Genomic DNA, 10,856 nt, shown 5'->3' on the forward strand with positions numbered 1-10,856 from the left:
ATTCAATCCCGATGCAATTTCTTTGTTTCATCAACACTCTGATAGTCCACAGATTACAGGATGCCGCCAGATGTGCATTGGAAACTACCACTGGTCTTCCAGAGAACTATTAAAAGCGTAGACAGTTTGAGACATTACTAACATGGAGGAAAGTGCGCATGGTGACTGTTGTATTCAATCCCGATGCAATTTCTTTAGTTCATCAGCACTCTGATAGTCCACAGATCACAGAATGCCTCCAGATGTGCATCGGAAACTACTACTGGTGTTCCAGGGAACGATCAAAGCGCAGACTGATTTAGATATTGATTCTGTGGAGGAAAGTGCGAATGATGACTGTTCTATTCAATCCCGATGCAATTTCTGTGTTTCATCAACACTCTGATAGTCCACAGATTACAGAATGCCACCAGATGTGCATCTGAAACTACTACTGGTCTTCCAGGGAACGATCAAAGCGTAGACTGATTGAGATATTGATCCTGTGGAGGAAAGTGCGAATGATGACTGTTCTATTCAATCCCTATGCAATTTCTGTGTTTCATCAACACTCTGATAGTCCACAGATTACAGAATGCCTCCAGATGTGCATCGGAAACTACTACCGGTCTTCCAGGGAACGATCAAAGCGTAGACTGTTTGAGACATTACTAACATGGAGGGAAGTGCGCATGGTGAGTGTTGTAATCAATCCCGATGCAATTTCTGTGTTTCATCAACACTCGGATAGTCCACAGATTACAGAATGCCTCCAGATGTGCATCGCAAACTACTACTGGTCTTCCAGGGAACGATCAAAGCGTAAACTGTTTGAGACATTACCCCCTTGGAGGAAGGTGAGCATGCAGACTGTTGTATTCAATCCCTATGCAATTTCTGTGTTTCATCAACACTCTGATACTCCACAGATTACAGAATGCCCCCAGATGTGCATCAGAAACTACTACTGGTCTTCCTGGAAACGATCCAATCGTAGACTGTTTGAGATATTACTCTCATGGAGGGAAGTGCGCATGGTGACTGTTGTATTCAATCCCGATGCAATTTCTGTGTTTCATCAACACTTTGAAGGTCCACAGATTACAGAACGCCTCCAGATGTGAATCGGAAACTACTACTGGTCTTCCAAGGAACGATCAAAGCGTAGACTCTTTGAGACATTACTCCCGTGGAGGAAAGTGCGCATGGTGACTGTTTTATTCAATCCCGATGCAATTTCTGTGTTTCATCAACACTCTGATACTCCACAGATTACAGAATGCCTCCAGATGTGCATCAGAAACAACTACTGGTCTTCCTGGAAACGATCCAAGCGTAGACAGTTTGAGACATTACTCCCATGGAGGGAAGTGCGCATGGTGACTGTTGTATTCAATCCCGATGCAATTTCTGTGTTTCATCAACACTCTGATAGTCCACAGATTACAGAATGCCTCCAGATATGCATCGGAAACTACCACTGGTCTTCCAGGGAACGATCTAAGCGTAGACTGTTTGAGACATTACTCCCATGGAGGAAAGTGCGCATGGTGACTGTTGAATTCAATCCCGATGCAATTTCTGCGTTTCATCAACACTCAGATAGTCCACAGATTTCAGAATGCCTCCAGATGTGCATCGGGAACTACTACTGGTCCTCCAGGGAGCGATCAAAGCGTAGTCTGTTTGAGACATTACACCTATGGAGGAGAGTGCGCATGGTGACTGTGGTATTTAATCCCGATGCTATTTCTGTGTTTCATCAACACTCTGATAGGCCACAGATTACAGTATGCCTCCAGATGTGCATTGGAAACTACCACAGGTCTTCCAGGGAAGGATCAAAGCGTAGACTGATTGAGACATTACTAACATGGAGGAAAGTGCGCATGGTGACTGTTGTATTCAATGTCGATGCAATTTCTGTGTTTCATCAACACTTTGAAGGTCCACAGATTACAGAATGCCTCCAGATGTGAATCGGAAACTACTACTGGTCTTCCAAGGAACGGTCAAAGCGTAGACTCTTTGAGACATTACTCCCGTGGAGGAAAGTGCGCATGGTGAGTGTTGTATTCAATCCCGATGCAATTTCTGTGTTTCATCAACACTCGGATAGTCCACAGATTACAGAATGCCTCCAGATGTGCATCGCAAACTACTACTGGTCTTCCAGTGAACGTTCAAAGCGTAAACTGTTTGAGACATTACACCCTTGGAGGAAGGTGAGCATGGTGACTGTTGTATTCAATCCCGATGCAATTTCTGTGTTTCATCAACACTCTGATACTCCACAGATTACAGAATGCCTCCAGATGTGCATCAGAATCTACTATTGGTCTTCCTGGAAACGATCCATGCGTAGACAGTTTGAGACATTACTCCCATGGAGTGAAGTGCGCATGGTGACTGTTGTATTCAATCCCGATGCAATTTCTGTGATTCATCAACACTCTGATAGTCCACAGATTACAGAATGCCTCCAGATGTGCATCGGAAACGACCACTGGTCTTCCAGGGAACGATCAAATCGTAGACTGTTTGAGACATTACCCCCAAGGAGGAAAGTGCGCATGGTGACTGTTGAATTCAATCCCGATGCAATTTCTGTGTTTCATCAATACTCAGATAGTCCACAGATTTCAGAATGCCTCCAGATGTGCATCGGGAACTACTACTGGTCCTCCAGGGAACGATCAAAGCGTAGACTGTTTGAAACATTACTAACATGGAGGAAAGTGCGCATGGTGACTGTTGTATTCAATGCCGATGCAATTTCTGTGTTTCATCAACACTTTGAAGGTCCACAGATTACAGAATGCCTCCAGATGTGCATCGGAAACTACTACTGGTCTTCCAAGGAACGATCAAAGCGTAGACTGTTTGAGACATTACTAACATGGAGCGAAGTGCGCATGGTGACTGTTGTATTCAATCCCGATGCAATTTCTGTGTTTCATCAACACTCTGATGGTCCACAGATTACGGAATGCCTCCAGATGTGCATCGGAATCTGCTACTGGTCTTCCAGGGAACGATCAAAGCGTAAACTCTTTGAGACATTACTCCCTTGGAGGAAGGTGCGCATGGTGACTGTTGTATTCAATCCCGTTGCAATTTCTGTGTTTCATCAACACTCTGATACTCCACAGATTACAGAATGACTCCAGATGTGCATCGGAAACTACTACTGGTCTTCCAGGGAACGATCAAAGCGTAGACTGTTTGAGACATTACTCCCATGGAAGAAAGTGCGCATGGTGACTGTTGTATTCAATCCCGATGCAATTTCTGTGTTTCATCAACACTCTGATAGTCCACAGATTACAGAATGCCTCCAGATGTGCATTATAATCTACCACTGGTCTTCCAGAGAACGATTAAAAGCGTAGACTGTTTGAGACATTACTTACATGGAGGAAAGTGCGCATGGTGAGTGTTGTATTCAATCCCGATGCAATGTCTGTGTTTCATCAACACTCTGATAGTCCACAGATTAAGGAATACCACCAGATGTGCATCGGAAACTACCACTGGTCTTCCAGGGAACGAACAAAACGTAGACTGGTTGAGACATTACTAACATGGAGGCAAGTGCGAATGGTGACTGTTCTATTCAATCCCTATGCAATTTCTGTGTTTCATCAACACTCTGATAGTCCACAGATTACAGAATGCCTCCAGATGTGCATTGGAAACTACCACTGGTCTTCTAGAGAACTATTAAAAGCGTAGACTCTTTGAAACATTACTAACATGGAGGAAAGTGCGCATGGTGACTCTTGTATTCAATCCCGATGCAATTTCTGTGTTTCATCAACACTCTGATAGTCCACAGATTACAGAATGCCTCCAGAAGTGCATCGGAAACTACTACTGGTGTTCCAGGGAACGATCAAAGAGTAAACTCTTTGGGACAATACTCCCTTGGAGGAAGTGCGCATGGTGACTGTTGTATTCAATCCCGATGCAATTTCTGTGTTTCATCAACACTCCGATACTCCACAGATTACAGAATGCCTCCAGATGTGCATCGGAAACTACTACTGGTCTTCCAGGGAACGATCAAAGCGTCGACTGTTTGAGACATTACTCCCATGTAGGAAAGTGCCCATGGTGACTGTTGTATTCAATCCCGATGCAATTTCTGTATTTCATCAACACTCTGATAGTCCACAGATTACAGAATGCCACCAGATGTGCATCTGAAACTACTACTGGTCTTCCAGGGAACGATCAAAGCGTAAACTGTTTGAGACATTACACCCTTGGAGGAAGGTGAGCATGGAGACTTTTGTATTCAATCCCGATGCAATTTCTGTGTTTCATCAACACTCTGACACTCCACAGATTACAGAATGCCCCAGATGTGCATCAGAAACTACTACTGGTCTTCATGGAAACGATCCAAGCGTAGACTGTTTGAGACATTACTAACATGGAGGAAAGTGCTCATGGTGACTGTTGTATTCAATCCCGATGCAATTTCTGTGTTTTACAGATTACAGAATGCCTCCAGATGAGCATCGGAAGCTACTACTGGTCTTCCAAGGAACGATCAGAGCGTAGACTGTTTGAGACATTACTCCCATGGAGGAAAGTGCCCATGGTGACTGTTGTATTCAATCCCGTTGCAATTTCTGTGTTTCATCAACACTCTGATACTCCACAGATTACAGAATGCCTCCAGATGAGCATCGGAAGCTACTACTGGTCTTCCAGGGAACGATCAAAGCGTAGACTGTTTGAGACATTACTCCCATGGAGGAAAGTGCGCATGGTGAGTGTTGTATTCAATCCCGATGCAATTTCTGTGTTTCATCAACACTCTGATACTCCACAGATTAAGGAATGCCTCCAGATGTGCATCGGGAACTACTACTGGTCCTCCAGGGAGCGATCAAAGCGTAGTCTGTTTGAGACATTACTCCTATGGAGGAGAATGCGCATGGTGACTGTTGTATTTAATCCCGATGCTATTTCTGTGTTTCATCAACACTCGGATAGTCCACAGATTACAGAATGCCTCCAGATGTGCATCGCAAACTACTACTGGTCTTAGAGGGAACGATCAAAGCGTAAACTGTTTGAGACATTACACCCTTGGAGGAAGGTGAGCATGGTGACTGTTGTATTCAATCCCGATGCAATTTCTGTGTTTCATCAACACTCTGATACTCCACAGATTACAGAATGCCTCCAGATGTGCATCAGAATCTACTACTGGTCTTCCTGGAAACGATCCATGCGTAGACAGTTTGAGACATTACTCCCATGGAGGGAAATGCGCATGGTGACTGTTGTATTCAACCCCGATGCAATTTCTGTGATTCATCAACACTCTGATAGTCCACAGATTACGGAATGGCTGCAGATGTGCATCGGAAACTACCACTGGTCTTCCAGGGAACGATCAAATCGTAGACTGTTTGAGACATTACCCCAATGGAGGAAAGTGCGCATGGTGACTGTTGAATTCAATCCCGATGCAATTTCTGTGTTTCATCAATACTCAGATAGTCCACAGATTTCAGAATGCCACCAGATGTGCATCTGAAACTACTACTGGTCTTCCAGGTAACGATCAAAGCGTAGACTGTTTGAGACATACCTCCCATGGAAGAAAGTGCGCATGGTGACTGTTTTATTCAATCCCGATGTAATATCTGTGTTTCATCAACACTCTGATAGTCCACAGATTACAGAATGCCTCCAGATGTGCATTGGAAACTACTACTGGTCTTCCAGGGAACGATCAAAACGTAGACTGTTCGAGACATTACTAACATGGAGGAAAGTGCGCATGGTGACTGTTGTATTCAATCCCGATGCAATTTCTGTGTTTCATCAACACTCTGATACTCCACAGATTACAGAATGCCTCCAGATGAGCATCGGAAGCTACTACTGGTCTTCCAAGGAACGATCAAAGCGTAGACTGTTTGAGACATTACTCCCATGGAGGAAAGTGACCATGGTGACTGTTGTATTCAATCCCGTTGCAATTTCTGTGTTTCATCAACACTCTGATACTCCACAGATTACAGAATGCCTCCAGATGAGCATCGGAAGCTACTACTGGTCTTCCAGGGAACGATCAAAGCGTAGACTGTTTGAGACATTACTCCCATGGAGGAAAGTGCGCATGGTGACTGTTGAATTCAATCCCGATGCAATTTCTGTGTTTCATCAACACTCGGATAGTCCACAGATTACAGAATGCCTCCAGATGTGAATCGGAAACTACTACTGGTCTTCCAAGGAACGATCAAAGCGTAGACTCTTTGAGACATTACTCCCGTGGAGGAAAGTGCGCATGGTGAGTGTTGTATTCAATCCCGATGCAATTTCTGTGTTTCATCAACACTCTGATACTCCACAGATTAAGGAATGCCTCCAGATGTGCATCAGAATCTACTACTGGTCTTCCTGGAAACGATCCATGCGTAGACAGTTTGAGACATTACTCCCATGGATCGAAGTGCGCATGGTGACTGTTGTATTCAGTCCCGATGCAATTTCTGTGATTCATCAACACTCTGATAGTCCACAGATTACAGAATGCCTCCAGATGTGCATCGGAAACTACCACTGGTCTTCCAGGGAACGATCAAATCGTAGACTGTTTGAGACATTACTAACATGGAGGTAAGTGCACATGGTGACTGTTGAATTCAATCCCGATGCAATTTCTGTGTTTCATCAATACTCAGATAGTCCACAGATTTCAGAATGCCAACAGATGTGCATCTGAAACTACTACTGGTCTTCCAGGTAACGATCAAAGCGTAGACTGTTTGAGACATACCTCCCGTGGAGGAAAGTGCGCATGGTGACTGTTTTATTCAATCCCGATGTAATATCTGTGATTCATCAACACTCTGATAGTCCACAGATTACAGAATGCCTCCAGATGTGTATTGGAAACTACTACTGGTCTTCCAGGGAACGATCAAAACGTAGACTGTTTGAGACATTACTAACATGGAGGAAAGTGCGCATGGTGACTGTTGTATTCAATCCCGATGCAATATCTGTGTTTCATCAACACTGTGATACTCCACAGATTACAGAATGCCTCCAGATGAGCATCGGAAGCTACTACTGGTCTTCCAAGGAACGATCAAAGCGTAGACTGTTTGAGACATTACTCCCATGAAGGAAAGTGCCCATGGTGACTGTTGTATTCAATCCCGTTGCAATTTCTGAGTTTCATCAACACTCTGTTACTCCACAGATTACAGAATGCCTCCAGATGAGCATCGGAAGCTACTACTGGTCTTCCAGGGAACGATCAAAGCGTAGACTGTTTGAGACATTACTCCCATGGAGGAAAGTGCGCATGGTGACTGTTGTATTCAATCCCGATGCATTTTCTGTGTTTCATCAACACTCTGATAGTCCACAGATTACAGAATGCCTCCAGATGTGCATCGGAAATTACTACTGGTCTTCCAGGGAACGATCAAAGCGTAGACTGTTTGAGACATTACTCCCATGGAGGAAAGTGCGCATGGTGACTGTTGTATTCAATCCAAATGCTATTTCTGTGTTTCAATAACACTCTGATAGTCCACAGATTACAGAATGCCATCCGATGTGCACCGGAAACTACTACTTGTCTTCCAGGGAACGATCAAAGCGTAGACTGTTTCAGACATTACTCCCATGGAGGAAAGTGCGGATGGTGATGGTTGTATTCAATCCCGATTCAAATTCAGTGTTTCATCAACACTCTGATAGTCCACAGATTACAGAATGCCTCCAGATGTGCATCGGAATCTACTACTGGTCTTCCAGGGAACGATCAAAGCATAGACTGTTTGAGACATTACTCCCGTGGAGGAAAGTGCGCATGGTGAATGTTGTATTCAATCCCGATGCAATTTCTGTGTTTCATCAACACTCAGATAGTCCACATATTACAGAATGCCTCCAGATGTGAAACGGAAACTACCACTGGTCTTCCACGGAACGATCAAAGCGTAGACTGACTGAGACATTACTCCCATGGAGGAAAGTGCGCATGGTGACTGTTGTATTGAATCCCGATGCTATTTCTGTGTTTAATCAACGCTCTGTTAGTCCACAGATTACAGAATGCCACCAGATGTGCATCGGAAACTACTACTGGTCTTCCAGGGAACGATCAAAGCGTAGACTGTTTGAGAATTACTCCCATGGAGGAAAGTGCGCATGGTGACTGTTGTATTCAATCCCGATGGAATTTCTGTGTTTCATCAATACTCTGATAGTCCACATTTTACAGAATACCTCCAGATGTGCATCGGAAACTACTATTCGTATTCCAGGGAACGATCAAAGCGTAGACTGTTTGAGACATTACTCCCATGGAGGAAAGTGCGCATGGTGACTGTTGTATTGAATCCCGATGGAATTTCTGTGTTTCACCAACACTCTGATAGTCCACAGATTACAGAATGCCACCAGATGTGCATCGGAAATTACTACTGGTCTTCCAGGGAACGATCAAAGCGTAGACTGTTTGAAACATTACTCCCATGGAGGAAAGTGCGCATGGTGACTGTTGTAATCAATCCCGAAGCAATTCCTGTGTTTCATCAACACTCTGATAGTCCACAGATTACAGAATGCCTCCAGATATGCATCGGAAACTACTACTGGTCTAACAGGGAACGATCAAAGCGTAGAATGTTTGAGACATTACTCCCATAAGGGAAAGTGCGCATAGTGACTGTTGTTATCAATCCCGATGCAATTTCTGTGTTTCATCAACACTCTGATAATCCATAGATTACAGAATGCCACCAGATAGGCATCGGAAACTACTACTGGTCTTCCATCTAACGATCAAAGCGTAGACTGTTTGAGACGTTACTCTCATGAAGGAAAGTGCGCATGGTGACTGTTGTATTCAAACCCGACGGAATTTCTGTGTTTCATCTACACTCTGATAGTCCACAGAATACAGATAGCCTCCAGATGTGCATCGGAAACTACTACTGGTCTTCCTGGGAACGATCAAAGCGTAGACTGTATCACTCATTACTCCCATGGGGGAAAGTGCGGATTGTGACAGTTGTATTCACTCCCGATGCAATTTCTGCGTTTCATCAACACTTTGAAGGTCCACAGATTACAGAATGCCTCCAGATGTGCATCGGAAACTACTATTCGTATTCCAGGGAACGATCAAAGCGTAGACTGACTGAGACATTACTCCCATGGTGGAAAGTGCGCATGGTGACTGTTGTATTGAATCCCGATGCTATTTCTGTGTTTAATCAACGCTCTGTTAGTCCACAGATTACAGAATGCCACCAGATGTGCATCGGAAACTACTACTGGTCTTCCAGGGAACGATCAAAGATTAGACTGTTTGAGAATTACTACCATGGAGGAAAGTGCGCATGGTGACAGTTGTATTCAATCCCGATGGAATTTCTGTGTTTCATCAATACTCAGATAGTCCACAGGTTTCAGAATGCCTCCAGATGTGCATCGGGAACTACTACTGGTCCTCCAGGGAACGATCAAAGCGTAGACTGTTTGAAACATTACTAACATGGAGGAAAGTGCGCATGGTGACTGTTGTATTCAATGCAGATCCAATTTCTGTGTTTCATCAACACTCTGATAGTCCACAGATTACGGAATGCCTCCAGATGTGCATCGGAATCTACTACTGGTCTTCCAGGGAACGATCAAAGCGTAAACTCTTTGAGACATTACTCCCTTGGAGGAAGTTGCGCATGGTGACTGTTGTATTCAATCCCGTTGCAATTTCTGTGTTTCATCAACACTCTGACACTCCACAGATTACAGAATGACTCCAGATGTGCATCGGAAACTACTACTGGTCTTCCAGGGAACGATCAAAGCGTAGACTGTTTGAGACATTACTCCCATGGAGGAAAGTGCGCATGGTGACTGTAGTATTCAATCCCGATGCAATTTCTGTGTTTCATCAACACTCTGATAGTCCACAGATTACAGAATGCCTCCACATGTGCATTATAAACTACCACTGTTCTTCCAGAGAACGATTAAAAGCGTAGACTGTTTGAGACATTACTTACATGGAAGAAAGTGCGCATGGTGAGGGTTGTATTCAATCCCGATGTAATTTCTGTGTTTCATCAACACTCTGATAGTCCACAAATTAAGGAATACCACCAGATGAGCATCGGAAACTACCACTGGTCTTCCAGGGAACGAACAAAGCGTAGACTGGTTGAGACATTACTAACATGGAGGCAAGTGCGAATAGTGACTGTTCTATTCAATCCCTATGCAATTTCTGTGTTTCATCAACACTCTGATAGTCCACAGATTACAGAATGCCTCCAGATGTGCATTGGAAACTTCCACTGGTCTTCCAGAGAACTATTAAAAGCGTAGACTGTTTGAGGCATTACTAACATGGAGGAAAGTGCGCATGGTGACTGTTGTATTCAATCCCGATGCAATTTCTGTGTTTCATCAACACTCTGATACTCCACAGATTACAGAATGCCTCCAGATGTTCATCGGAAACTACTACTGGTCTTCCAGGGAACGATCAAAGCGTCGACAGTTTGAGACATTACTCCCATGGAGGAAAGTGCGCATGGTGACTGTTGTATTTAATCCCGATGCAATTCCTGTATTTCATCAACTCTCTGATAGTCCACAGATTACAGAATGCCTCCAGATGTGCTTTGGAAACTACTACTGGTCTTCCAGGGAACGATCAAAACGTTGACTATTTGAGACATTACTAACATGGAGGAAAGTGCGCATGGTGACTCTTGTATTCAATCCCGATGCAATTTCTGTGTTTCATCAACACTTTGAAGGTCCACAGATTACAGAATGCCTCCAGATGTGAATCGGAAACTACTACTGGTCTTCCA

Source organism: Schistocerca gregaria, unplaced genomic scaffold, assembly GCF_023897955.1.
Source record: "Schistocerca gregaria isolate iqSchGreg1 unplaced genomic scaffold, iqSchGreg1.2 ptg000178l, whole genome shotgun sequence".
Classification (NCBI taxonomy): domain Eukaryota; kingdom Metazoa; phylum Arthropoda; class Insecta; order Orthoptera; family Acrididae; genus Schistocerca; species Schistocerca gregaria.